The sequence below is a fragment of the Zonotrichia albicollis genome (genome assembly GCF_047830755.1).
Source record: "Zonotrichia albicollis isolate bZonAlb1 chromosome Z unlocalized genomic scaffold, bZonAlb1.hap1 SUPER_Z_unloc_1, whole genome shotgun sequence".
NCBI classification, from domain to species: domain Eukaryota; kingdom Metazoa; phylum Chordata; class Aves; order Passeriformes; family Passerellidae; genus Zonotrichia; species Zonotrichia albicollis.
This window is the reverse complement of record NW_027428339.1, coordinates 173,095-200,318: the sequence shown is the minus strand read 5'-3', so window position 1 is coordinate 200,318 and position 27,224 is coordinate 173,095. Positions and strand designations below refer to the sequence as shown.

Genomic DNA, 27,224 nt, shown 5'->3' with positions numbered 1-27,224 from the left:
GAATATTTGAGAACCAGAGCAGGAATTTGGGGATCTTGGAGGCTTTTCCAAGCTGAAAGGGATGGCAGGATGGGCATGGCAGGGTGGGCATGGCAGGATGGGCATGGCGGGGTGGGCATGGCAGGGTGGGCATGGCAGGGTGGGCATGGCGGGATGGGCATGGCAGGGTGGGCATGGCAGGATGGGCATGGCAGGGTGGGCATGGCGGGGTGGGCATGGCAGGATGGGCATGGCGGGGTGGGCATGGCAGGGTGGGCATGGCGGGATGGGCATGGCGGGGTGGGCATGGCAGGGTGGGCATGGCGGGGTGGGCATGGCAGGGTGGGCATGGCGGGGTGGGCATGGCGGGGTGGGCACGGCAGGATGGGCATGGCAGGGTGGGCATGGCAGGGTGGGCATGGCGTTGTTATCTGCAGCCCTGGCTGTGTTTTAGGGCTGGCTGCTGGAAATTCCAATCTGTGAGGAAATTCCAATCTGTGACATTCAAATCAGGGCCCAGGGTTGGATTTCTGGGAGAAAGTAATTACAAGTAAAAGTTCGCAGTAATTCCCCACAAGTTCATTTAGGCGGCTTAATTAAAGCAGCAGCCCCTGCCTGGTGCACCAAATAAGGCAGAGAGTTTTCAAATATTCCCCTCAATTATCCTTATAAATCTTGGCCAGGTAATGAACACATTGCTGGGATTGCAGAGGAGCCGGACACTTATCTCCCTCGCAAAGATAAAGCAGCACATCCCTAGAATGCATTGCTGAATCCCCCTTTCTATTAAATAATAATCACCGTAATTAATAGACGGGTTATTTTATCTGCCTAATCTGGTTACAGCCATTTATCACAGCCATGGAAATGAGGGTGGCACAAAGCCCTTCATTATGATTTTCCAAAGGGCTCGTGTCTCTCTCTGGAGCATGGAAAATGTAATTCTCTTGAACTTAATAAGATACTTGACTTGGTGGCATTCCCAGCGAGCAAATCCAGGCAAGGCTTGGCTTTCTTTTTTTTTTTTCCTTCTGTCACACTCAATTTGTTTGACTCCCAATTCTCCATCACTTATCCCAATTTTTTTCCAATTTTTCCCAATTTTTCCCCCAATTTTTTCCTAATTTTCCCCAATTTTTTCCTAATTTTCCCCCAATTTTTTCCTCAATTTTCCCCCATTTTTTCCTAATTTTCCCCAATTTTTTCCTAATTTTTCCCCAATTTTTTCCAAATTTTCCCCCAATTTTTTCCTAATTTTCCCCAATTTTTTTCCTAATTTTCCCCAATTTTTTCCCAATTTTTCCCCAATTTTTTCCCAATTTTCCCCAATTTTTTTCTTAATTTTTCCCCAATTTTCCCAAATTTTTCCCAATTTTTTTTCTTAATTTTTCCCCAATTTTTTTCCTAATTTTCCCCAATTTTCTCCTAATTTTCCCCCAATTTTTCCAAATTTTCCCCCAATTTTTTCTTAATTTTTCCCCAATTTTTCCTCAATTTTTCTCCTAATATCCCCCCAATTTTTCCCCAATTTTTCCCCAATTTTTTCCCTAAATTTTCCCCAATTTTCCCCAATTTTTTTCTTAATTTTCCCCTAATTTTCCCTCAATTTTCCCACATGTGGGCCCACCAGGGAGGGAGCAGCTCTGACGGATTCTCCTCAGTCCCACTCAGGTTCCTCCCCATCAGCGAATCCCAAATAACCTGGAATTATCCACCCCACTGGATTTGCTCCTTTTGCCTTGGTTTCTGCCACCAAAAATTCAACACCAAAGGTAAAAAAAATCTCAATTTGTTTTGGGGTTTCCCAGTGTGCTGCACTCACCGCTGGCAGATCCCACTCCAGCACATCCCAGCTCCTGCAAAAGAACAAAAACCACCTCCAATTAGCACAGCTTTCCAATAAATATCCAAACATTACAAAATTTTGCATAAATATTGCTTCCATAATTCAGGCTGAGAATCCCATTCATGCCATCCCCCTGAGATTAGAGAAAAAGTTCAAATTTCTGGTGGGGATAAAGAAGAGCCAGAAAAAAGAGCCCAGAAAAGCTGAGCAGGGTTTGGGTGCTGGGGTTCAGAATTTTGGGGGGCTCAGGCACTCAGAGCTGAGCAGGGTTTGGGTGCTGGGGTTCAGAATTTTGGGGGGCTCAGGCACTCAGAGCTGAGCAGGGTTTGGGTGCTGGGGTTCAGAATTTTGGGGGGCACTCAGAGCTGAGCAGGGTTTGGGTGCTGGGGTCAGAATTTTGGGGGGCACTCAGAGCTGAGCAGGGTTTGGGTGCTGGGTTCAGAATTTTGGGGGGCTCAGGCACTCAGAGCTGAGCAGGGTTTGGGTGCTGGGGTCAGAATTTTGGGGGGCACTCAGAGCTGAGCAGGGTTTGGGTGCTGGGTTCAGAATTTTGGGGGGCACTCAGGAAAAGCTGAGCAGGGTTTGGGTGCTGGGTTCAGAATTTTGGGGGGCTCAGGCACTCAGAGCTGAGCAGGGTTTGGGTGCTGGGGTCAGAATTTTGGGGGGCACTCAGAGTGAGGAAAAGCTGAGCAGGTTTGGGTGCTGGGTTCAGAATTTTGGGGGGCACTGAAAAGCTGAGCAGGGTTTGGGTGCTGGGTTCAGAATTTTGGGGGGCACTCAGAGCTGGGCAGGGTTTGGGTGCTGGGATTTCAGAATTTTGGGGGGCACTCAGAGCTGAGCAGGTTTGGGTGCTGGGGTTCAGAATTTTGGGGGGCTCAGGCACTCAGAGCTGGGCAGGGTTTGGGTGCTGGGGTTCAGAATTTTGGGGGGCACTCAGGAAAAGCTGAGCAGGGTTTGGGTGCTGGGGTTCAGAATTTTGGGGGGCACTCAGGAAAAGCTGAGCAGGTTTGGGTGCTGGGTTCAGAATTTTGGGGGGCACTCAGAGCACAGAAAAGCTGAGCAGGTTTGGGTGCTGGGGTTCAGAATTTTGGGGGGCACTCAGAGCTGAGCAGGGTTTGGGTGCTGGGTTCAGAATTTTGGGGGGCACTCAGAGCCCAGAAAAGCTGAGCAGGGTTTGGGTGCTGGGTTCAGAATTTTGGGGGGCTCAAGCACTCAGAGCTGAGCAGGGTTTGGGTGCTGGGTTCAGAATTTTGGGGGGCACTCAGAGCTGAGCAGGGTTTGGGTGCTGGGTTCAGAATTTTGGGGGGCTCAGGCACTCAGAGCTGAGCAGGGTTTGGGTGCTGGGTTCAGAATTTTGGGGGGCTCAGGCACTCAGAGCTGAGCAGGGTTTGGGTGCTGGGTTCAGAATTTTGGGGGGCTCAAGCACTCAGAGCTGAGCAGGGTTTGGGTGCTGGGTTCAGAATTTTGGGGGGCACTCAGAGCTGAGCAGGGTTTGGGTGCTGGGGTCAGAATTTTGGGGGGCTCAGGCACTCAGAGCTGAGCAGGGTTTGGGTGCTGGGGTTCAGAATTTTGGGGGGCACTCAGGAAAAGCTGAGCAGGGTTTGGGTGCTGGGGTTCAGAATTTTGGGGGGCACTCAGGAAAAGCTGAGCAGGGTTTGGGTGCTGGGGTTCAGAATTTTGGGGGGCACTCAGAGCCCAGGAAAGCTGAGCAGGTTTGGGTGCTGGGTTCAGAATTTTGGGGGGCTCAGGCACTCAGAGCTGAGCAGGTTTGGGTGCTGGGTTCAGAATTTTGGGGGGCTCAGGCACTCAGAGCTGAGCAGGTTTGGGTGCTGGGTTCAGAATTTTGGGGGGCTCAGGCACTCAGAGCTGAGCAGGGTTTGGGTGCTGGGATTTCAGAATTTTGGGGGGCTCAGGCACTCAGAGCTGGGCAGGGTTTGGGTGCTGGGTTCAGAATTTTGGGGGGCACTCAGAGCTGAGCAGGTTTGGGTGCTGGGTTCAGAATTTTGGGGGGCACTCAGAGCTGGGCAGGGTTTGGGTGCTGGGTTCAGAATTTTGGGGGGCACTCAGAGCTGAGCAGGTTTGGGTGCTGGGATTCAGAATTTTGGGGGGCTCAGGCACTCAGAGCTGGGCAGGGTTTGGGTGCTGGGTTCAGAATTTTGGGGGGCACTCAGAGCTGGGCAGGGTTTGGGTGCTGGGTTCAGAATTTTGGGGGGCACTCAGAGCTGAGCAGGTTTGGGTGCTGGGTTCAGAATTTTGGGGGGCACTCAGAGCTGAGCAGGTTTGGGTGCTGGGTTCAGAATTTTGGGGGGCACTCAGAGCTGGGCAGGGTTTGGGTGCTGGGTTCAGAATTTTGGGGGGCACTCAGAGCTGAGCAGGTTTGGGTGCTGGGTTCAGAATTTTGGGGGGCACTCAGAGCTGAGCAGGTTTGGGTGCTGGGTTCAGAATTTTGGGGGGCACTCAGAGCTGGGCAGGGTTTGGGTGCTGGGTTCAGAATTTTGGGGGGCACTCAGGAAAAGCTGAGCAGGTTTGGGTGCTGGGTTCAGAATTTTGGGGGGCACTCAGAGCTGGGCAGGGTTTGGGTGCTGGGTTCAGAATTTTGGGGGGCACTCAGGAAAAGCTGAGCAGGTTTGGGTGCTGGGTTCAGAATTTTGGGGGGCACTCAGAGCTGAGCAGGTTTGGGTGCTGGGTTCAGAATTTTGGGGGGCTCAGGCACTCAGAGCTGAGCAGGTTTGGGTGCTGGGTTCAGAATTTTGGGGGGCACTCAGAGCTGAGCAGGTTTGGGTGCTGGGTTCAGAATTTTGGGGGGCACTCAGAGTTAGGAAAATGCTGAGGTTCAGAATTTTGGGGGCACTCAGAGTGAGGAAAAGCTGAGCAGGTTTGGGTGCTGTGAGTGCCCAGGGGCACCCCTGGCACCGCTGCCTTAGGTCAGAGCTGCTATTTTTAGGCCCGTTAATAAAAAGGATTGCTCATCATTAGAGCGGCTTAGCGGGCACAAATCTCGGGCGAAGGGAGGCGATCCACGCCGCTAATCCCTCACAAAGTCCCTAAATCCCAGCTCCAGAACTGGGTTGGAGCCTGGGACCTCTGCTCTCCTCTCTGCACTTGGGATGGCACATTCCTAGATTTGGATTTAATTTATTTCCCAAGGCTGAGCCCTGCAGCACCACCTAAAGCTGAGCTTAACTGAGCCCAACATTCCTCAGGTGCAGTGTGAATAGAATTCAATCAGGATTCCATTGCTCAGCCTCTAAACCAGCCCAGGGAAGGATGAGATGTGGGATTAACACAGTCCGGGCAAATCTGCTGCCTGCTCGAAGATTTGAGCGGGTAAAGTGGAGATTTTGGGAAATTAGGAGTTTGAAGTGCTGCAGCTAAAGATAAAACCCCTAATCCCTGGGATTCCAAGTGCATGCAAAGGATTCCCCTTAATTCCAGAGCTGAAAATTTTTATAGGATGCTGAATTTCCCTGGGAGTACTTTGGGTATGGATGGGCATGGATGGACATGGATGGACATGGATGGACATGGATGGACATGGATGGACATGGATGGGTATGGATGGGTATGGATGGGTATGGATGGACATGGATGGGTATGGATGGACATGGATGGGTATGGATGGGTATGGATGGACATGGATGGACATGGATGGACATGGATGGGTATGGATGGACATGGATGGGTATGGATGGACATGGATGGGTATGGATGGGTATGGATGGACATGGATGGACATGGATGGGTATGGATGGACATGGATGGACATGGATGGACATGGATGGGTATGGATGGGTATGGATGGACATGGATGGACATGGATGGACATGGATGGACATGGATGGGTATGGATGGACATGGATGGACATGGATGGGTATGGATGGACATGGATGGACATGGATGGACATGGATGGACATGGATGGGTATGGATGGACATGGATGGGTATGGATGGACATGGATGGACATGGATGGGTATGGATGGGTATGGATGGACATGGATGGACATGGATGGGTATGGATGGACATGGATGGGTATGGATGGGTATGGATGGACATGGATGGACATGGATGGACATGGATGGGTATGGATGGGTATGGATGGGTATGGATGGACATGGATGGACATGGATGGGTATGGATGGACATGGATGGACATGGATGGGTATGGATGGACATGGATGGGTATGGATGGACATGGATGGACATGGATGGACATGGATGGGTATGGATGGGTATGGATGGGTATGGATGGACATGGATGGGTATGGATGGGTATGGATGGGTATGGATGGGTATGGATGGGTATGGATGGACATGGATGGGTATGGATGGGTATGGATGGGTATGGATGGACATGGATGGGTATGGATGGACATGGATGGGTATGGATGGACATGGATGGACATGGATGGACATGGATGGGTATGGATGGACATGGATGGGTATGGATGGGTATGGATGGACATGGATGGACATGGATGGACATGGATGGGTATGGATGGGTATGGATGGGTATGGATGGACATGGATGGACATGGATGGGTATGGATGGACATGGATGGACATGGATGGGTATGGATGGACATGGATGGGTATGGATGGACATGGATGGACATGGATGGACATGGATGGGCATGGATGGACATGGATGAACATGGATGGACATGGATGGGTATGGATGGACATGGATGGACATGGATGGGCATGGATGGACATGGATGGACATGGATGGACATGGATGGGTATGGATGGACATGGATGGGTATGGATGGACATGGATGGGTATGGATGGGTATGGATGGACATGGATGGACATGGATGGGTATGGATGGACATGGATGGACATGGATGGACATGGATGGGTATGGATGGGTATGGATGGACATGGATGGACATGGATGGACATGGATGGACATGGATGGGTATGGATGGACATGGATGGACATGGATGGGTATGGATGGACATGGATGGACATGGATGGACATGGATGGACATGGATGGGTATGGATGGGTATGGATGGACATGGATGGACATGGATGGGTATGGATGGACATGGATGGGTATGGATGGGTATGGATGGACATGGATGGACATGGATGGACATGGATGGGTATGGATGGGTATGGATGGACATGGATAGACATGGATGGGTATGGATGGACATGGATGGACATGGATGGACATGGATGGGTATGGATGGACATGGATGGACATGGATGGACATGGATGGACATGGATGGGTATGGATGGACATGGATGGACATGGATGGGTATGGATGGACATGGATGGACATGGATGGACATGGATGGGTATGGATGGACATGGATGGACATGATGGACATGGATGGGTATGGATGGGTATGGATGGGTATGGATGGGTATGGATGGACATGGATGGACATGGATGGACATGGATGGACATGGATGGGTATGGATGTTTTTCCTTGGAGGTTCCCTTAATAGAGTTAATTTCTATTTCTGATGATGAGTGAATTGTTTTTCCTGTTTAACCCGGAATTAATCAGCTGCCAATGGTGGGAATTGAGATTCTCCATTCAGCAATGTTTAATGTGCCCTGGAACAATGCACTGAGGAGAAGGGCAGCCAGCCCTCCCATTTCATCCCTGCCACTCCTGCCCGGCCCCTGGAGCTCAAGGGCTTCGAGGGATTAATTGGCTCTTGAGAGGAGCTGAACAATGTCCTGGCTGCCTCTCCAGCTCCCGCCCGCAGCTGCCTCTGCCTCCCTGCTTTGTGTCCCCAAATTCAATGGTGGCACCTACACTCAGGTCACTCAGAGATTCTGGCCTCCAAATTCATTTCCCAGCTGAGGGGCAGCTAAAGCCGGCTGGATCCCTCACTAAACCCGGCTGGATCCATCACTAATCCCAGCTGGATCCCTCACTAATCCCGGCTGGATCCCTCATTAAACCCGGCTGGATCCCTTGCTAATCCCGGCTGGATCCCTCACTAATCCCGGCTGGATCCCTCACTAATCCCGGCTGGATCCCTCACTAATCCCAGCTGGATCCCTCACTAATCCCAGCTGGATCCCTCACTAAACCCGGCTGGATCCCTCACTAATCCTGCCTGGATCCCTCGCTAAACCCGGCTGGATCCCTCACTAATCCCGCCTGGATCCCTCGCTAATCCCGGCTGGATCCCTCACTAATCCCGGCTGGATCCCTCACTAATCCCGGCTGGATCCCTCACTAGGATCCCTCATTAAACCCGGCTGGATCCCTCACTAATCCTGGCTGGATCCCTCATTAAATCCGGCTGGATCCCTCACTAGGATCCCTCATTAAACCCGCCTGGATCCCTCACTAATCCCGCCTGGATCCCTCACTAGGATCCCTCATTAAACCTGGCTGGATCCCTCATTAAACCTGGCTGGATCCCTCATTAAACCCAGCTGGATCCCTCATTAAACCAGCCTGGATCCCTCACTAATCCCGACTGGATCCCTCACTAATCCCGCCTGGATCCCTCACTAAACCCAGCTGGATCCCTCACTAATCCCACCTGGATCCCTCACTAATCCCGCCTGGATCCCTCGCTAATCCTGGCTGGATCCCTCACTAATCCCGCCTGGATCCCTCGCTAATCCCACCTGGATCCCTCACTAATCCCGGCCCAGGGCAGTGCCAGGCCCAGCTCCCTGGCAAATCCCGGCCCAGGGCTCAGTGCCAGCCGGGCCAAGCGAGAGCTCGGCGCTCGCTGGAGCTGATGGAGCTCAATCATCCCCGTTCCGGTTCCGCAGCTCACGGCTCCCGGCACTCCTGGCCTATTTAAGTCCTATTTTAAGAGTGGGAACGTGGCTTTGCTGTGCCAAACTCCGGCCCAGCTCACCGGGGCTGCTTTCCTTTCCCCTCAGCAACTCGTGGCTTTTATTTTCCCTGTCCCTCCCGTGACAGCGAGGGGCCCCCGGGTTTGCTTTGTCTTTTGTTCAGCTCTGCAAACAGGAAGGCAGCCTAATCCCCAAAGGATGTTTTTCCCCCTCCTCCATGCCAGCAGCGCTAATGGCTCCCAAATGTGCCCGGGCCCAGCCCTCCCTACCTGGGCATCAAAGGGAGCACATCTGGAGCAGCTGGAGCCGTGCACAATAAACAGCCACCAAGCCAGAAAAATGCCTTTTGCTGTTCCTGACAAGAGAGGTCTAAATGTGAGCTCCCTCTGCTCCAGTGCTTCCGGAATATTCCTGCCGAGCGAGCGATCTGATGTGAAAGCCGTTCTTATTTTTCCCCTCCTTCTCCAGACGAGCGAGGAAAGCCAGGCCATTTGCTCAAGCCCCTCAGCATCTGCTGCTTTGTCAGTTTGAGTTAGCCCAGAAGCGTGCACGGGGGCTGCACTGGGGCTGCTCTCCATCCATCGCTGCTGCTCCTCCTGCACGGATGGAGCAGGGCTGGGCTCCACAAACCTCCCCGAGCTCCCTTTCCATTCCTCCTGCAGGAGGTGGCACAATCCAGGTGTCACCCGGATTCACTTTTATCCCATCCTTCAGTCGGTGCCTTGTGCAGTTTGCCCTCCTCTGGCTGCAGTTTTATTTTTGGGGATAACGGAGCTGCAGGATGGCCTGGAATGGCTCAGCTCCAGCTGCTGGACCTGAGCAGGGCTTGGAGAGCCTTCCTTGGACAGGGTTCCTGCAGAACCATGGCCTTGAAGAACCTTCTGTTCTCCAGATCCATGGCCTTGGAGAGCCTTCCTTGGACAGGGTTCCTGCAGAACCATGGCTTGGAGAGCCTTCCTTGGTCAGCTCTCCAGAACCATGGCTTGAAGAACCTTCCTTGGACTGTTCTCCAGATCCATGGCTTGAAGAACCTTCCTTGGTCAGCTCTCCTCCAGAACCCCACTGAGCTCTCAAGTTTAAAGAAGAAATAAAACAGATCTAAAGCACGCCGGGAATCTTCTTTCCCTTTCCATCCGTGCTTTTTTAAAGGCACAAGGAAAGGGAGCTGGCCTTTAAGCCTTCAATTAATTGAACAAAGATCTCCAAATTGTTCAATTGGTTTCATTAGGAAGTGTATAATAGAATAATAAAGTAAAACAAATGATATAAAGCAGACCCACTAATTAGCTCTACATGATTGATACAGCTTTGGACGAGGCATTTGATCTCCAACAAAATGCAGTTCCTTGTTAAGAGGATTTTTAATTGATGTGCAGAGAGGTATTAGATGATGTTGGAAAATAATTACTCCAAAGCTACTCATGCATTTGGCTGAACATAACAAATGAAGTTTGGGCTCGGGATCTGGCGGAGTGGACGCGTGCTAATTAATAACGAGACGAACGAGCATCTTTTTGCCGGGGCTTTAACCCGGTGTTTACCACGCAATTATTGCCCCATCATGAGCCCGTCACGCCGCCGCAGCGCCGGCCCCGAGGGGCGGGGAGGGGACAAAAATTCCGGCTCCCAAATCACAGAATTCCCAGTGGGAATAACAAAACCAAACCCTGAGAATCCCAGCTTGGCTGGATGGGTCACACTGGGACAGGGGAAGGTGGCCCTGGGTTTTGGGTCCCTTGCCAGTCATGGCCCCCAAATCCCAGAATTCCCAGTGGGAATAGCAGAAACAAACCCTGAGAGTCTCAGCTTGGCTGGATGGAGCTCAGAGCACCCTGGGACAGTGAAAGGTGGCCCTGCCCTGCTTTGGGTCCCTTGCCAGCCACAGCCCCCAGATCATGGAATTCCCAGTGGGAATAACAAACCTCAGTGGGAATAGCAAACCTCAGTGGGAATAACAAAACCAAATCCTGAGAATCCCAGCCAGGCTGGATGGGTCACCCTGGGACAGTGGAAGGTGGCCATGTCCTGCTTGGGGTTCCTTGCCAGTCATGGCCCCCAAATTCCAGAATTCCCAGTTGGAATAACAAATCCCAGTGGGAATAACAAAACCAAACCCTGACAGTCCCAGCCAGGCTGGATGGAGCTCAGAGCACCCTGGGACAGTGAAGGGTGGTCATGTCCTGCTTGGGGTCCCTTGTCAGTCATGGTCCCCAAATCACAGAATTCCCAGTGGGAATAACAAATCCCAGTGGGAATAACAATAACAAACCCTGAGAGTCCCAGCCTGGCTGGATGGGTCACACTGGGACAGTGAAAGGTGGCCATGTCCTGCTTGGGGTCCCTTGCCAGTCATGGCCCCCAAATCATGGAATTCCCAGTGGGAATAACAAAAACAAACCCTGACAGTCCCAGCCAGGCTGGATGGAGCTCAGAGCACCCTTTGGGTCCCTTGCCAGCCCCATGGAATTGTTGATTCCATGATCCACAGGCAATGCCTGGGGATGGCTCCTGCTCACCCCCAGCAGCCACAGGGGCTTGCTTTCATCCCTCAGGGCTCAGTTTTCTGGGAACCAAAGGAACTCTTCAAACTTTGATATCTGAATTCCAAAATCCCATTTTGATTTGGAATGGAATGAGAAATGAACAGCAAAAATCCCTTGGTGTCTGGATGCTGCATTCCCTGTATGGAGGTGCCACCCTGGGCAAAGCTCTTGGAAACCAAAGGAACTCCTCAAACTTTGCTGTTTGAATTCCCAAATCCCATTTTGATTTAGCACGGAATGAACAGCACCTGACTTAACCCCTTGTGGTCTGGATGCTGCATTCCCTGCATGGAGGTGCCACCCTGGGCAAAGCTCTTGGGAAACCAAAGGAAAACTTGCTGTTTTAATTCCCAAATTCCATTTTGATTCAGAATGGAGGGACCAAGCCCAGACTTAACCCCTTGTGGTCTGGATGCTGCATTCCCTGCATGGAGGTGCCACCCTGGGCAAAGCTCTTGGAAGCCAAAGGAACTCTTCAAACTTTGCTGTTTGAATTCCCAAATTCCATTTTGAGTCACAATGGAATGAACAGCACCTGACTTAACCCCTTGTGGTCTGGATGCTGCATTCCCTGCATGGAGGTGCCACCCTGGGCAGAGGTGTTTGGAGCTCTTAGAAACCAAAGGAACTCCTCAAACTTTGCTGTTTGAATTCCAAATTTCCATTTTGATTCGGAATGGAATGAACAGCACCTGACTTAACCCCTTGTGGTCTGGATGCTGCATTCCCTGTATGGAGGTGCCACCTGGCCAAAGGTGTTTGGAGCTCTTGGAAACCAAAGCAACTCCTCAAACTTTGCTGTTTTATTTCCAAATTTCCATTTTGATTCAGAATGGAGGGACCAAGCCCAGACTTAACCCCTTGTGGTCTGGATTCTCCATTCCCTGCATGGAGGTGCCACCCTGGCCAAAGCTCTTGGAAACCAAAGGAACTCCTCAAACTTTGCTGTTTTATTTCCAAATTTCCATTTTGATTTAGCACGGAATGAACAGCACCTGACTTAACCCCTTGGTGTCCGGATGCTGCATTCCCTGCATGGAGGTGCCACCCTGGCCAAAGCTCTTGGAAGCCAAAGGAACTCCTCAAACTTTGCTGTTTGAATTCCAAAATTCCATTTTGATTTAGCATGGAATGAACAGCACCTGACTTAACCCCTTGTGGTGTGGATGCTGCATTCCCTGTATGGAGGTGCCACCCTGGGCAAAGCTCTTGGAAACCAAATGAACTCCTCAAACTTTGCTGTTTGAATTCCCAAATTTCCATTTTGATTTAGAATGGAGGGACCAAGCCCAGACTTAACCCCTTGTGGTCTGGATGCTGCATTCCCTGCATGGAGGTGTTTGGAGCTCCCCAAACTCCCTGAGCTCCCCAATTTGTCTGGAGCACACGTGCCCCGTTCCCAGACACTCCCAGGGTGACAGCCTGTTGGATTTTGTGCCGGTTTGGTGCCAGGAGTCTCAGTTTTATTTTCCTCCCTGCCAGCAGTGCCTGTGACACTTCCCCGCCGTGCCTTTCTATTTGTGCTCCCATGTGTGTTGGGTGGGTGAGCGTGTTCGAACACTTGTCGCCGGTTTTATTTTTGGAACGACGCCGAGAGGATTTGGGGGAGCTTAATTAAGAGTTTGTCAAGTTTCCTGGAGAAACCAGAAAGGCCCAAAAACCTGCTCCAAAGCGCTTTTCTTCCTCGTTTGCCACCTCCTCCTCCTCCTCTGGTTGATCAATCTGTTAATTAATGGTGTTTATTCTCCCGCCTGAGCCGTGCCTCGGCGATTATATGATTAGGCAGCGATGATGATAACGCATGTGGGAAAAGGTATTTATTGTGTGTGTGTGGGCTCCCCATCTCTATGGAGACAGGCAAATATTTGTCACCGTGGCAGGGGTGTTCAATCAAGCCCCAATTAATGCTTTGTGGAGCCCCTGAAGTTTTGGAGAATTTGGGAACAGACTCATGGAGGTGGTGGCCAGGCCTAAAGTTTGAGGAATATTTTGTAAATAATCCATAAACTCATGGAGTGTCCTGAGCTGGTGGAGCTTCTCCATCATTCCCTGCTGGAGGAGCTCCATTGGTGCCTGGCAATTTGTCACCATAATTAATGCTTTGTGGAGCCCCTGAACCTCTGGACAATTTGGGAACAGACTCATGGAGGTGGTGGCTGGACTGAGCTCTTGACCAGACTCAAGGTTTAAGGAATATTTTGTAAATAATCCATTGCAAGGATTGGAAATAATCCATTGCAAGGATTGCAAATAATCCATTGCAAGGATTGTAAATAATCCATTGCAAGGATTGGAAATAATCCCCCGTGCCGCCACCTTTACCTGCAAACGTGCTGATCCCATTTTCTCCTCTCAGCTGCCTTGCTCCGGGAGTTTATTCCATTCTTCCTGAGGAAAAAAAAATAAAAAATCAATAAAAAGCATTTATTATAAAGTAGCAGAGGCAGAGCAAGGATGCACGCTTCACACAAAATGTGATTTATGCTCTGCAGAGGAGAAAACATCCCGTAAGCAGAAAATGAACTTTTATTGTCTTGAATCGCTGTCCTGCTTTAGCCACACTTAACAGACAGGAAAATGTTATTAAATAACATTAATTTAACACTTCATTATCGACAGGAGCCAGGGAAATCACAGCATTTCTCCTGCTTAAAGCAGGTGCTTCAAACAGGTCCCCACCTCATTTCCCACGTTCCAGGGATGCTTGGGAATTCCTGGGATCTGCTGTTGGATTTGTCCCACAGACCGGCCCTAATTAGGGCCGATTGATCCCACAAAGGCAGCCCTAATGAGGGCCTAATTAAAGCCAGTGTGTCCCACAAAAAGCGCTGTAAACACACCTTGGCCCCGCCCCCGCTGCTGCCGCTGCGCCTCTTTCAACATTTATGAGCCCTCATGAATATGCAAATGAGAGCTAATGGCTGCGGAGTGGGGCTGAGTTAATATTTCATACTGGGATGGGGTGATGGGATAATGGGATAATGGGATGGGATACTGGGATGGGATAATGGGATGGGATAATGGGATGGGATGGGATAATGGGATGGGATGGGATAATGGGATGGGATGGGATACTGGGATGGGATGGGATAATGGGATGGGATGGGATGGGATGGGATAATGGGATGGGATGGGATAATGGGATGGGATGGGATGGGATGGGATAATGGGATGGGATACTGGGATGGGATGGGATGGGATAATGGGGTGGGAATGGGATGGGATGGGATGGGATAATGGGATGGGATAATGGGATGGGATGGGATGGGATAATGGGGTGGGAATGGGATGGGATAATGGGATGGGATAATGGGATGGCATGGCATGGCATAGGATAATGGGATGGGATGGCATGGCATGGCATGGCACAGGATAATGGGATGGCATGGCATGGGATAATGGGATGGGATGGGATGGGATGGGATGGGATGGCATGGCATGGCATGGGATAATGGCATGGCATGGCATAGGATAATGGGATGGCATGGCATGGCATGACATGGCATGGCATAGGATAATGGGATGGGATAATGGCATGGCATGGCATGGCATGGGATAATGGGATGGGACGGCATGGGATAATGGCATGGCATCGCATGGCATGGCATGGGATAGGATAATGGGATGGCATGGCATGGCATGGCATGGCATGGGATAATGGGATGCGATGGCATGGAATGGGGTAATGGCATGGCACGGCATGGGATAATGGGATGGCATGGCATGGGATAATGGCATGGGATAATGGGATGGCATGGCATGGGATAATGGGATGGGATGGCATAGGATAATGGGATGGCATGGCATAGGACAATGGCATGGCATGGGATAATGGCATGGCATGGCATGGCATGGGATAATGGCATGGGATAATGGGATGGCATGGGATAATGGAATGGGATGGGATAATGGCATGGCATGGCATGGCATAGGATAATGGGATGGCATGGGATAATGGGATGGGATGGGATAATGGCATGGCATGGGATGGGATAATGGGATGGCATAGGACAATGGCATGGCATGGCATGGGATAATGGCATGGCATAGGATAATGGGATGGGATGGGAGCAGCCCCGTGCCCGTCAGCCTGGGCCAATTAGCGCCCTTCATTAACGAATCCCCCATTAAATAAGGCCCAGTTTGGGTTGGCTGTTTGGGATGAGCAGTGTGGGCGGTGGGATCGGAGCTCCGGACGGACACACTGCCACATTCCCAAGGATCCCTGTGTGGGGAACACCCAGCGTTCTGCTGGAACCTTCTGGAACCCTGAGGAACCCAGAGCATTTCCCTGCAGATCCCGAGGATCCCAGCCCTTGCCAGGCTGGAGATGATTTTTGTGCATTTTGAGGAAATAAAAAAGGGATCATTTCCTCTTTTCCCACCTTAATAAAAGATAAAGCAGCGCCATCATCGCTGCCACAATCTCGGGCTTGAGCCATGTTGATAATCTCCTTTTGATGCTAATTAATTACAAGTCATCATAAAAAAACAAATGAAAAGCACTAGAGTTGCAGCAGGGATTTTTTTTTTTTTTATGCTTATGAAATAATGCATCTTTATGCATTTGTTTATTTGCCACGGCAAAAAAAAATGTCATTTATATTCATAAGCAAACAGCTCCCAGCTCCAGCTGCTTTTCCCTTGTTTTCCCTTTTTTTGGCAAATCCCAAATAAAACTCTCGGAGGGATTGGGATTGCTTTGGGAATGGGGGTTCATGTCCATCCAGAATGGCTGAAAACAATGGCAAATCCCAAATAAAACCCTCCAAGGGATTGGGATTGGTTTGGGATTGGGAATGGGGATTGAAAACATCCATCCAGAACCACTCCAGGGAATTCTGAAGGAAATGGGGAAATGGGAATCCTGTTGGCCATGGGATCATCCCTTAAGGCCTCGCTTCCCGTTTGGGGATGGCTCATCTGCATATTTTATGCTAATGAGCAGGGCGGAGATAAGGATCTGCAGTGCCACAGCAGAGGTTTTTGTTAATCAAGCGCTGCAGAATTAACAGGGAATTAGCAGGGCTGCAGTAATTGCCTTGTTAGATGGAAATGAAGCCCTGCTCACACACATGGCATGTGCAGCTGACTCACTGCTCCTGGCACACCGAGGTGGCTGTCAGAATTTTATTTTATTTTATTTTATTTTATTTTATTTTATTTTATTTTATTTTATTTTATTTTATTTTATTTTATTTTATTTTATTTATTTTATTTCATTTCATTTTATTTTATATTGGGATATTTATGGCCCCATTCAGCCCTACAGAGGAGGGGATTTGCACGTGCTAAGGGCTCCTACAAATCTCCCCTACCCTTTTCCTGCAAAAGGGCAGCACAACAATAATGGGGAAATTTATGTCCCAAAGCATCTGTACTGCAGAGCTGGGCAAACTCCTCACACTTCTGCCACCACTGGAGATCCTGAAATCCCAGCAGGATATTCCTGAAATCCCAGCAGGATTCTGGGCTGGAGATCCCTGAAATCCCAGCAGGATCCTGGGATGGAAATCCCTGAAATCCCAGCAGGATATTCCTGAAATCCCAGCAGGATTCTGGGCTGGAGATCCCTGAAATCCCAGCAGGATTCTGGGCTGGAGATCCCTGAAATCCCAGCAGGATATTCCTGAAATCCCAGCAGGATCCTGGGCTGGAGATCCCTGAAATCCCAGCAGGATTCTGGGCTGGAGATCCCTGAAATCCCAGCAGGATATTCCTGAAATCCCAGCAGGATTCTGGGCAGGAGATCCCTGAAATCCCAGCAGGATTCTGGGATGGAAATCCCTGAAATCCCAGCAGGATATTCCTGAAATCCCAGCAGGATCCTGGGATGGAAATCCCTGAAATCCCAGCAGGATCCTGGGCTGGAGATCCCTGAAATCCCAGCAGGATATTCCTGAAATCCCAGCAGGATTCTGGGATGGAAATCCCTGAAATCCCATCAGGATCCTGGCCTGGTGGGTTAAACCCTGCTGGGATTTCCCTGCAATAAACCCTTAAAGAGTTGAGAGAGGTTGTCCAAGAGTTTCTCCCCAAGAGTTTCTCACCCATCCCATGGCAAGGGATGAGCAGCTCCTTAGGTTTGCCCTAAAAACTCCAATTTTTGGGATCTGTGGCCCCCAAGGGCACTGAATCCCCGAGCCAGGGCCGTGTTTCACCCCGAGCTGGGAGCTGGAGGCTGAGGATGAGTGGTTGTGGCATTTTTGATGTTTCCATGGGGATTGCTATAGAAACAACTCTGCTACCCCTTCATTTATTAATTTACTTTGTTAAGGAACCAAAGGTAAACCACAGCTCCAAAGAAACAATGCCTTGAAAGGGATTTTTTTTTTTTTTTTTTCCCAGAGAAAGGCCTTGAGTTTGTGTTTGAAGCACAACATTTGCAGCTCATTTATCTGCTGCAGGGCCCCAAAGGGCGCTCAGAGAATTTCATTTTCAGCCCTCCGCGGTTTTTTTAAGGATTTTAAAATTTTAAGGATTTTAAGGATTGCTCCAAGCCCCAGTGTCCAGCCAGTGCCACCCTCCCAGCTGGGGTTTAATTGCCAATATCCCATCTAAACTCTCCTTTTTCTCCTGCCATCCCTGCCCTCCCTTTGTCCCAAACTCCTGAACACAACTCCTTCTGCTCGGGTGTTTTTGGGAACTCACTGAACAAACCCTGTCCCAATTGAGGATTTCTGGAAAGCTGTCACTGCCCAATCCCATTGATGTCATTTATGGATTTAATGGTTGGAGAGGCTGGGGAAAGGAGGGATTTCAAATTGCCTGTTTTCATGGTGATGGTGAAGCGCCTGTGAAGGGGGAAGCCATGGGAGAAGGGCAGGAGCAGGGAAGGTGCAGGGAAGGAGCAGGAGCAGGGAAGGAGCAGGAGCAGGGAAAGAGCAGGGAAGGTGCAGGAGCAGGGAAGGAACATGAGGAGCTGTCCCTGCTGTCCCTGTGTCCCTGCTGTCCCTGTGTCCCTGCTGTCCCTGCTGTTCCCCAGTCCCTGCTGTCCCCCTGTCCCTGGTGTCCCTCTGTCCCTGCTGTCCCCCTGTCCCTGCCCTGTCCCCCTGTCCCTGCCCTATCCCCCTGTCCCTGTGTCCCCCTGTCCCTGCCCTGTCCCTGTGTCCCCCTGTCCCTGATGTCCCCCAGTCCCTGTGTCCCTGCTGTCTCTGTGTCCCCCTGTCCCCCTGTCCCTGCTGTCCCTGTGTCCCCCTGTCCCTGCCCTGTCCCCCTGTCCCTGGTGTCCCTGTGTCCTTGCTGTCCCTGTGTCCCCCCGTCCCCCTGTCCCTGCCCTGTCCCTGCTGTCCCTGGTGTCCCCCAGTCCCTGTGTCCCCCTGTCCCTGCCCTGTCCCCCTGTCCCTGTGTCCCTGCTGTCTCTGTGTCCCCCTGTCCCTGCCCTGTCCCCCTGTCCCTGCCCTGTCCCCCTGCCCTGTCCCCCTGTCCCGGCTGTCCCTGTGTCCCCCTGTCCCTGTGTCCCCCTGTCCCTGTGTCCCCCTGTCTCTCCCCTGTCCCCCTGTCCCTGTGTCCCTGTGTCTCTGCTGTCCCTGTGTCCCCCTGTCCCTGGTGTCCCCCAGTCCCTGCCCTGTGCCTGCTGTCCCTGTGTCCCTGGTGTCCCTGTGTCCCTGGTGTCCCCCTGTCCCTGTCTCCCCCTGTCCCTCCCCTGTCCCCCTGTCCCTGTGTCCCCCTGTCCCCCTGTCCCCCTGTCCCTGTGTCCTTGCTGTCCCTGCCCTGTCCCTGATGTCCCCCTGTACCTGTGTCCCCCTGTCCCTGCTGTCCCTCTGTCCCTGCCCTGTCCCTGCTGTCCCCCTGTCCCTGTGTCCCTGCTGTCCCCCTGTCCCTGCCCTGTCCCCCTGTCCCTGCCCGGGCTGCACAGGCCACAGTGCCACCCACACACCCACGAGTGCCTGTGGGCAGCCCCGGTGGCAGCTGCGCTCCCCACACTGCCGGCCGGGCTCCAGCACCGAGCGCTCCTCGTTTGTCAATAATTGGAGCTCTCCTCGTTTGTCAATAATTGGAGCTCCCCTCGTTTGTCAATAATTGGAGCGCTCCTCGTTAGTCAGTAATTGGGCAGTGATTTCCTCTGGCAGCGCTGCAGCAGCTTCCTGTCCAACAGATCTGCCAATGGCGCTGCTGTGGGCACCAGGCCCTGGGCTGAGCCTCTGGGAACCGGCCCAGCTCTGATTCCTGGTGGCTTCATCCACGAGTGATTATCAGCAATAATGCATGGCAATGGCATGGGGCTGTTATTGATGGCTCTGAGAGGGGGGAGCGGGGATCCCACTCTGCTCACAGCTCCTGGCTTCCTTAATGGGAATGGGATGGGAATGGGATGGGAATGGGAATGGGAATGGGAATGGGATAATGGGATGGGATGGGATGGGATGGGATGGGATGGGATGGGATGGGATGGGATGGGATGGGAATGGGAATGGGATGGGATGGGATGGGATAATGGGATGGGATGGGATGGGAATGGGAATGGGATAGGATGGGATGGGATGGGAATGGGATGGGAATGGGATGGGATGGGATGGGATGGGATGGGATGGGATGGGATGGGATGGGATAATGGGATGGGAATAGGAATGGGATGGGATGGGATGGGATGGGATGGGATGGGATGGGATGGGATAATGGGATGGGATGGGATGGGAATGGGAATGGGATAGGATGGGATGGGATGGGAATGGGGCTGTTATTGATGGCTCTGAGAGGTGGGAGCTGGGATCCTACTCTGCTCACAGCTCCTGACTTCCTTAATGGGAATGGGAAATGTGGTGTTCCAAAAAGACACCAAAAAAGGCATTTTTGGTCACTTGCAGTCTATGGATCAGGAGATTTTGGGGAACAAAAGTGGCACCAAAAATGACATTTTTGGTCACTTGCATTTTATGGATCAGGGAGATTTTTGGGGAGGAGTTCATACAAAAATGGCATTTTTGGTCACTTGCAGTCTATGGATCAGAGAGATTTTGGGGAACAAAAGTGGCACCAAAAATGGCATTTTTGGTCACCTGCAGTCTATGGATCAGAGAGATTTTGGGGAACAAAAGTGGCACCAAAAATGGCATTTTTGGTCACCTGCAGTCTATGGATCAGGGAGATTTTGGGGAAAAAAAGTGGCACCAAAAATGGAATTTTTGGTCACTTGCAGTCTATAGATCAGGCAGATTTTGGGTATCAGAAGTGGCACCAAAAATGGCATTTTTAGTCATTGGCAGTCTATGGATCAGGGAGATTTTTGGGGAGGAGTTCATACAAAATTTGCATTTTTGGTCCCTTGCAGCCCATGGATCAGGGAGATTTTTGGGGAGGAGTTCATACAAAATTTGCATTTTTGGTCCCTTGCAGTCCATGGATCAGGGAGATTTTTGGGGAGGAGTTCATACAAAATTTGCATTTTTGGTCCCTTGCAGCCCATGGATCAGGGGCATTTTGGGGAAAAGCTCTCTTCCCCAACAAGCCCCCCAAAGGCCCAAATCCCATCCCCCTTGCCCATTCCCAGCCTTTGCCGGGCGGTTTCCATGGCGATGCCTCGCCTCAATAGGCTCCTTGTGAACTTGTTTACCATCCCAATTAGAACATTTCCCCAACGCCGGCTCCTTTCTGACAGCTCCGTGTCTCCCATCTGTGCCTGAGCCCGCAGACAATGGGCCCTGATTCCAAACCGGGAATGTGAGCTGTGTAACACCGAAATCCCTCCTCAGGAAAATCAGATTTGTCACAAAAACACATGGAAAAACTAAGAGAAACCAGAGGATTTCACACACCTTGGGGTGGATCAAGGGATCCAAAGCATTTCAGGCTTTTCGCTGTTCCCAAAGGAAGAAGTTCTGGAAGTTTCTCTGGCAGGGCTGGGTGCAGATGATGAAGGGGAAGCTGATAAAGGTCCCTTGTCTGCGGAGCTGGAAAAGAAAAGGGGAAAAAAGGGAAATGTGGCGGCTGCCAAGGCTGACTCAACCCCAAACAACTCCAAATAACTCCGCGCTCTCAATGGCTCCTTTATGAGCTGCCAAAGAGCTTTGTGGGCACCTCACCGACAGACAGACAGATTGGCTGTCTGTCCTTGCCCAGCAAGGCTGCAAAATCCCAAATTCCCAGGGAATGCTTGTCCCCAGGAATGCAGCGTGGGTTTATCCTCCCAGCACCATTCCTCTCTCTTTTTTCCCCTCATTTCCATCCCATTCCTCTCTCTCTCTAATTCCAATTTGCAATCCTGGAACAGCAGCTGAGGGAATTTTTGTTTGTGAGTGGCAAACAAAACCCCAAATCCCTGTGGGACACAGATCCAGGAGCTCAAACCCCAAATCCCTGTGGGACACAGATCCAGGAGCTCCAAATCCCTGTGGGACACAGATCCTGGAGCCCAAACCCCAAATCCCTGTGGGACACAGATCCTGGAGCTCAAACCCCAAATCCCTGTGGGACACAGATCCTGGAGCTCACACCCCAAATCCCTGTGGGACACAGATCCTGGAGCTCACACCCCAAATCCCTGTGGGACACAGATCCTGGAGCCCCAAATCCCTGTGGGACACAGATCCTGGAGCTCACACCCCAAATCCCTGTGGGACACAGATCCTGGAGCCCCAAATCCCTGTGGGACACAGATCCTGGAGCCCCAAATCCCTGTGGGACACAGATCCAGGAGCTCAAACCCCAAATCCCTGTGGGACACAGATCCTGGAGCCCCAAATCCCTGTGGGACACAGATCCAGGAGCCCCAAATCCCTGTGGGACACAGATCCTGGAGCTCACACCCCAAATCCCTGTGGGACACAGATACAGGAGCCCCAAATCCCTGTGGGACACAGATCCAGGAGCCCCAAATCCCTGTGGGACACAGATCCTGGAGCTCACACCCCAAATCCCTGTGGGACACAGATCCAGGAGCTCAAACCCCAAATCCCTGTGGGACACAGATACAGGAGCTCAAACCCCAAATCCCTGTGGGACACAGATCCAGGAGCTCAAATCCCTGTGGGACACAGATCCTGGAGCTCAAACCCCAAATCCCTGTGGGACACAGATCCTGGAGCCCCAAATCCCTGTGGGACACAGATCCAGGAGCTCAAACCCCAAATCCCTGTGGGACACAGATCCAGGAGCTCAAACCCCAAATCCCTGTGGGACACAGATCCAGGAGCTCACACCCCAAATCCCTGTGGGACACAGATCCAGGAGCTCACACCCCAAATCCCTGTGGGACACAGATCCTGGAGCTCAAACCCCAAATCCCTGTGGGACACAGATCCAGGAGCTCAAATCCCTGTGGGACACAGATCCTGGAGCTCAAACCCCAAATCCCTGTGGGACACAGATCCAGGAGCTCAAACCCCAAATCCCTGTGGGACACAGATCCAGGAGCCCCAAATCCCTGTGGGACACAGATCCTGGAGCCCCAAATCCCTGTGGGACACAGATCCAGGAGCTCAAACCCCAAATCCCTGTGGGACACAGATCCTGGAGCTCCAAATCCCTGTGGGACACAGATCCAGGAGCCCAAACCCCAAATCCCTGTGGGACACAGATCCAGGAGCTCAAACCCCAAATCCCTGTGGGACACAGATCCAGGAGCTCCAAATCCCTGTGGGACACAGATCCAGGAGCTCAAATCCCTGTGGGACACAGATCCAGGAGCTCCAAATCCCTGTGGGACACAGATCCAGGAGCTCACACCCCAAATCCCTGTGGGACACAGATCCTGGAGCTCACACCCCAAATCCCTGTGGGACACAGATCCAGGAGCTCAAACCCCAAATCCCTGTGGGACACAGATCCTGGAGCCCCAAATCCCTGTGGGACACAGATCCAGGAGCTCCAAATCCCTGTGGGACACAGATCCAGGAGCCCCAAATCCCTGTGGGACACAGATCCAGGAGCTCAAACCCCAAATCCCTGTGGGACACAGATCCAGGAGCTCACACCCCAAATCCCTGTGGGACACAGATCCAGGAGCTCAAACCCCAAATCCCTGTGGGACACAGATCCTGGAGCCCCAAATCCCTGTGGGACACAGATCCAGGAGCTCACACCCCAAATCCCTGTGGGACACAGATCCTGGAGCCCCAAATCCCTGTGGGACACAGATCCAGGAGCTCACACCCCAAATCCCTGTGGGACACAGATCCTGGAGCTCACACCCCAAATCCCTGTGGGACACAGATCCAGGAGCTCACACCCCAAATCCCTGTGGGACACAGATCCAGGAGCTCACACCCCAAATCCCTGTGGGACACAGATCCAGGAGCCCCAAATCCCTGTGGGACACAGATCCTGGAGCTCACACCCCAAATCCCTGTGGGACACAGATCCAGGAGCCCCAAATCCCTGTGGGACACAGATCCTGGAGCCCCAAATCCCTGTGGGACACAGATCCAGGAGCTCCAAATCCCTGTGGGACACAGATCCAGGAGCTCACACCCCAAATCCCTGTGGGACACAGATCCAGGAGCTCCAAATCCCTGTGGGACACAGATCCAGGAGCTCCAAATCCCTGTGGGACACAGATCCTGGAGCTCCAAATCCCTGTGGGACACAGATCCAGGAGCTCACACCCCAAATCCCTGTGGGACACAGATCCAGGAGCTCCAAATCCCTGTGGGACACAGATCCTGGAGCTCCAAATCCCTGTGGGACACAGATCCAGGAGCTCACACCCCAAATCCCTGTGGGACACAGATCCAGGAGCTCCAAATCCCTGTGGGACACAGATCCAGGAGCTCCAAATCCCTGTGGGACACAGATCCTGGAGCTCCAAATCCCTGTGGGACACAGATCCAGGAGCTCACACCCCAAATCCCTGTGGGACACAGATCCAGGAGCTCCAAATCCCTGTGGGACACAGATCCTGGAGCTCCAAATCCCTGTGGGACACAGATCCTGGAGCTCACACCCCAAATCCCTGTGGGACACAGATCCTGGAGCTCCAAATCCCTGTGGGACACAGATCCTGGAGCTCACACCCCAAATCCCTGTGGGACACAGATCCAGGAGCTCAAACCCCAAATCCCTGTGGGACACAGATCCAGGAGCTCCAAATCCCTGTGGGACACAGATCCAGGAGCTCACACCCCAAATCCCTGTGGGACACAGATCCAGGAGCTCACACCCCAAATCCCTGTGGGACACAGATCCAGGAGCTCACACCCCAAATCCCTGTGGGACACAGATCCTGGAGCTCAAACCCCAAATCCCTGTGGGACACAGATCCAGGAGCTCAAACCCCAAATCCCTGTGGGACACAGATCCAGGAGCCCCAAATCCCTGTGGGACACAGATCCTGGAGCTCCAAATCCCTGTGGGACACAGATCCAGGAACCCCAAATCCCTGTGGGACACAGATCCTGGAGCAAACATCTTCCAAATGTCTTCCAGTAGAGCTTCTCCTGCCAGTGGAGCATCTTCCAATGGAACATCTTCCAGTGGAACATCTTCCAGTGGAGCATCTCCTTTCAGCGGAGCTTCTCCTTCCAATGGAGCATCTCCTTCCTGTAGATCTTCTCCTTCCAATGGAGCATCATCCAATGGAACATCCAAGTGTTCCATCTTCCAATGGAACATCTTCCAGTGGAGCATCTTCCAGTGGAGCTTCTCCTTCCAGTGGAGCATCTTCCAGTGGAACATCTCCTTTCAGTGGAACATCTCCTTTCAGTGGAGCTTCTCTTTCCAATGGAGGTTCTCCTTCCATTGGAGCTTCTCCTTCCTGTGGAGCATCTTCCAATGGAACATTTCCCCGTCTGCCCCATCCAGGTGCTCCCCTGTGACCCCGGGCTCAGCTCCAATCAAAGCTCCTTGATTGGCTCCAATTAAAGCTTTTTGTGCTGAGGGCCAGCAGACCCCGCTTGGCTTTAATGTAGGGCTGACATTTACCATGGAGGGGCAATTCCGAGTGGACAATTCATTGCGATCCCCGAAATGCCAGAAAAGTGCTTATTTCACATTTGCTGTAATTAAGTGCTTTTAATTTAATCATCAATCCCTCTGGTCTCTATTTCCCCTCATCCCTCACTGCTGGCCTGGCCCAGCCATGGAACTGCACTAATTCCTCCTTAAACTCCAATCCCCTTTTGCAATTCACAATTTCACTTTTTACCACGAAACCTTTTCTTTTTTCCTTGGATTCTTTTTCCCCAATCCCAAACATTTCATGCTCCTTGTTCTTTGTGGCAGCATCCACAATTTGGGATTTAATTTTATTAAATTCTCCTATTTTCAAGCATGATATCCTGATTTTTCTTTGGGAATCACATCCTTATCCCGTGGGGTTTGTTCAGCCACAGCCTGGGTGTATTTCCAGCCAGGATACAGAAATATTGGGGTACCAACAATGGGATTTTTCCAGGATTTTGGGGTGCAATCTGGGGTATTTATTTGGGGTGCAATCTGGGGTATTTAGGGGTGCAATCTGGGATAAAATCTGGGATATTTGGGGTGCAATCTGGGATATTTTGGGGTGAAATCTGGGATATTTGGGGTGAAATCTGGGATATTTTGGGTGCAATCTGGGATATTTTGGGGTGAAATCTGGGATATTTATTTGGGGTGAAATCTGGGATATTTAGGGGTGCAATCTGGGATATTTTTGGTGCAATCTGGGGTATTTAGGGTGCAATCTGGGGTATTTATTTGGGGTGCAATCTGGGATATTTTGGGGTGCAATCTGGGATATTTGGGGGTGAAATCTGGGGTATTTTGGGTGCAATCTGGAATATTTGGGGTGCAATCTGGGATATTTTGGGGTGAAATTTGGGATATTTTGGGGTGCAGCTGCAGGGAGTGTGTGCCCTGTGATTCCCAGGCACCAACAATGCGATTTTTCCAGGATTTTTCCAGGATTTTTCCAGGATTTTTCCAGGATTTGGGGTGCAATCTGGGGTATTGATTTGGGGTGCAATCTGGGATATTTTGGGGTGCAATCTGGGATATTTAGGGGTGAAATCTGGGATATTTGGGGTGCAATCTGGGGTATTTTGGGGTGCAGCTGCAGGGAGTGTGTGCTCTGTGATTCCCAAGCACCAACAATGCGATTTTTCCAGGATTTTTCCAGGATTTTTCCAGGATTTTTCCAGGGTTTGGGCTGTGCCAGGAGCGGCTGGCACCCCCCAGGGAATTCTGGCACCATTCCCTGTTTTTGCACAGCACAAAATTCCTTTTTTCTGCCCAGGATGGGAATCATTCTTTGCAGATCCCTGCAAGCGCAATGCAGTTTCTCAATGCTGATTTTCCATTATATTTTCAATTTTTCAGCACCCAAAATTCCTGCAAGAATTTCCTGAGCTGCTGCAGTTTGAGATGGATTTACCTGAACGCCCTGTGCTTTTTTTTGGGAGCGTGGATTTTTCTGGAATTCTCTGGCAGGGATCAGTTTGGGAGGTTTTGCTCTCCCACAATCCTGCGCTCTGCTGGCACCGGATCAAAAGATGACAAAAACATCCTGCAAGAAAAAACAGAGCCTTTATTGTTGCAGCTTGGGGGGGTTTGGGATGAGTGAATCCAGCCTGAATTTATTTGTTGTGCATTCAGAATTCTGCCTGGCTTCAGGGAACAAAAATATTCCAGGCTGGGATTGATAATTCCAGCCTGAATTTTATTATGGATTGATAATTCTGTCTGGTTTTGGGAATATAAAATGTCCAGGCTGGGATTGATAATTTTATTTTTGGGAATAAAAATTTTCCAGGCTGCTGGAATGAATGATTCCAGTCTGAATTTTATTATGGATTGATAATTCTGTCTGGTTTTGGGAATATAAAAATATTCCAGGCTGGGATTGATAATTCCAGTCTGAATTTTATTGTGGGTTGATAATTCTGTCTGGTTTTGGAAATATAAAAATGTCCAGGCTGGGATTGATAATTTTATTTTTGGGAATAAAAATTTTCCAGGCTGGGATTTGGAATGAGTGATTCCAGTCTGAAATTTATTATGGATTGATAATTCTGTCTGGTTTGGGAATATAAAAATATTCCAGGCTGGGATTGATAATTCCAGTCTGAAATTTATTGTGGATTGATAATTCTGTCTGGTTTGGGAATATAAAAATATTCCAGGCTGGGATTGATAATTCCAGCCTGGAATT

At 51.1% G+C, this 27,224-nt stretch overlaps 1 long non-coding RNA gene across 1 annotated transcript in view; it reads right to left on the bottom strand.

The window, feature by feature from the left end:
- Positions 1-1,574: 1,574 nt before the first annotated feature.
- LOC141727336 (uncharacterized) overlaps positions 1,575-27,224 on the bottom strand; it is a 31,216-nt gene continuing 5,566 nt past the window's right edge. The window contains exons 3-6 of the long non-coding RNA XR_012578353.1: positions 26,448-26,579; positions 20,914-21,048; positions 13,481-13,546; positions 1,575-1,835 (exon numbers count right to left, since the gene is read on the bottom strand). This is a non-coding gene — a long non-coding RNA (uncharacterized LOC141727336). The remainder of the gene's footprint in view (positions 1,836-13,480; positions 13,547-20,913; positions 21,049-26,447; positions 26,580-27,224) is intronic.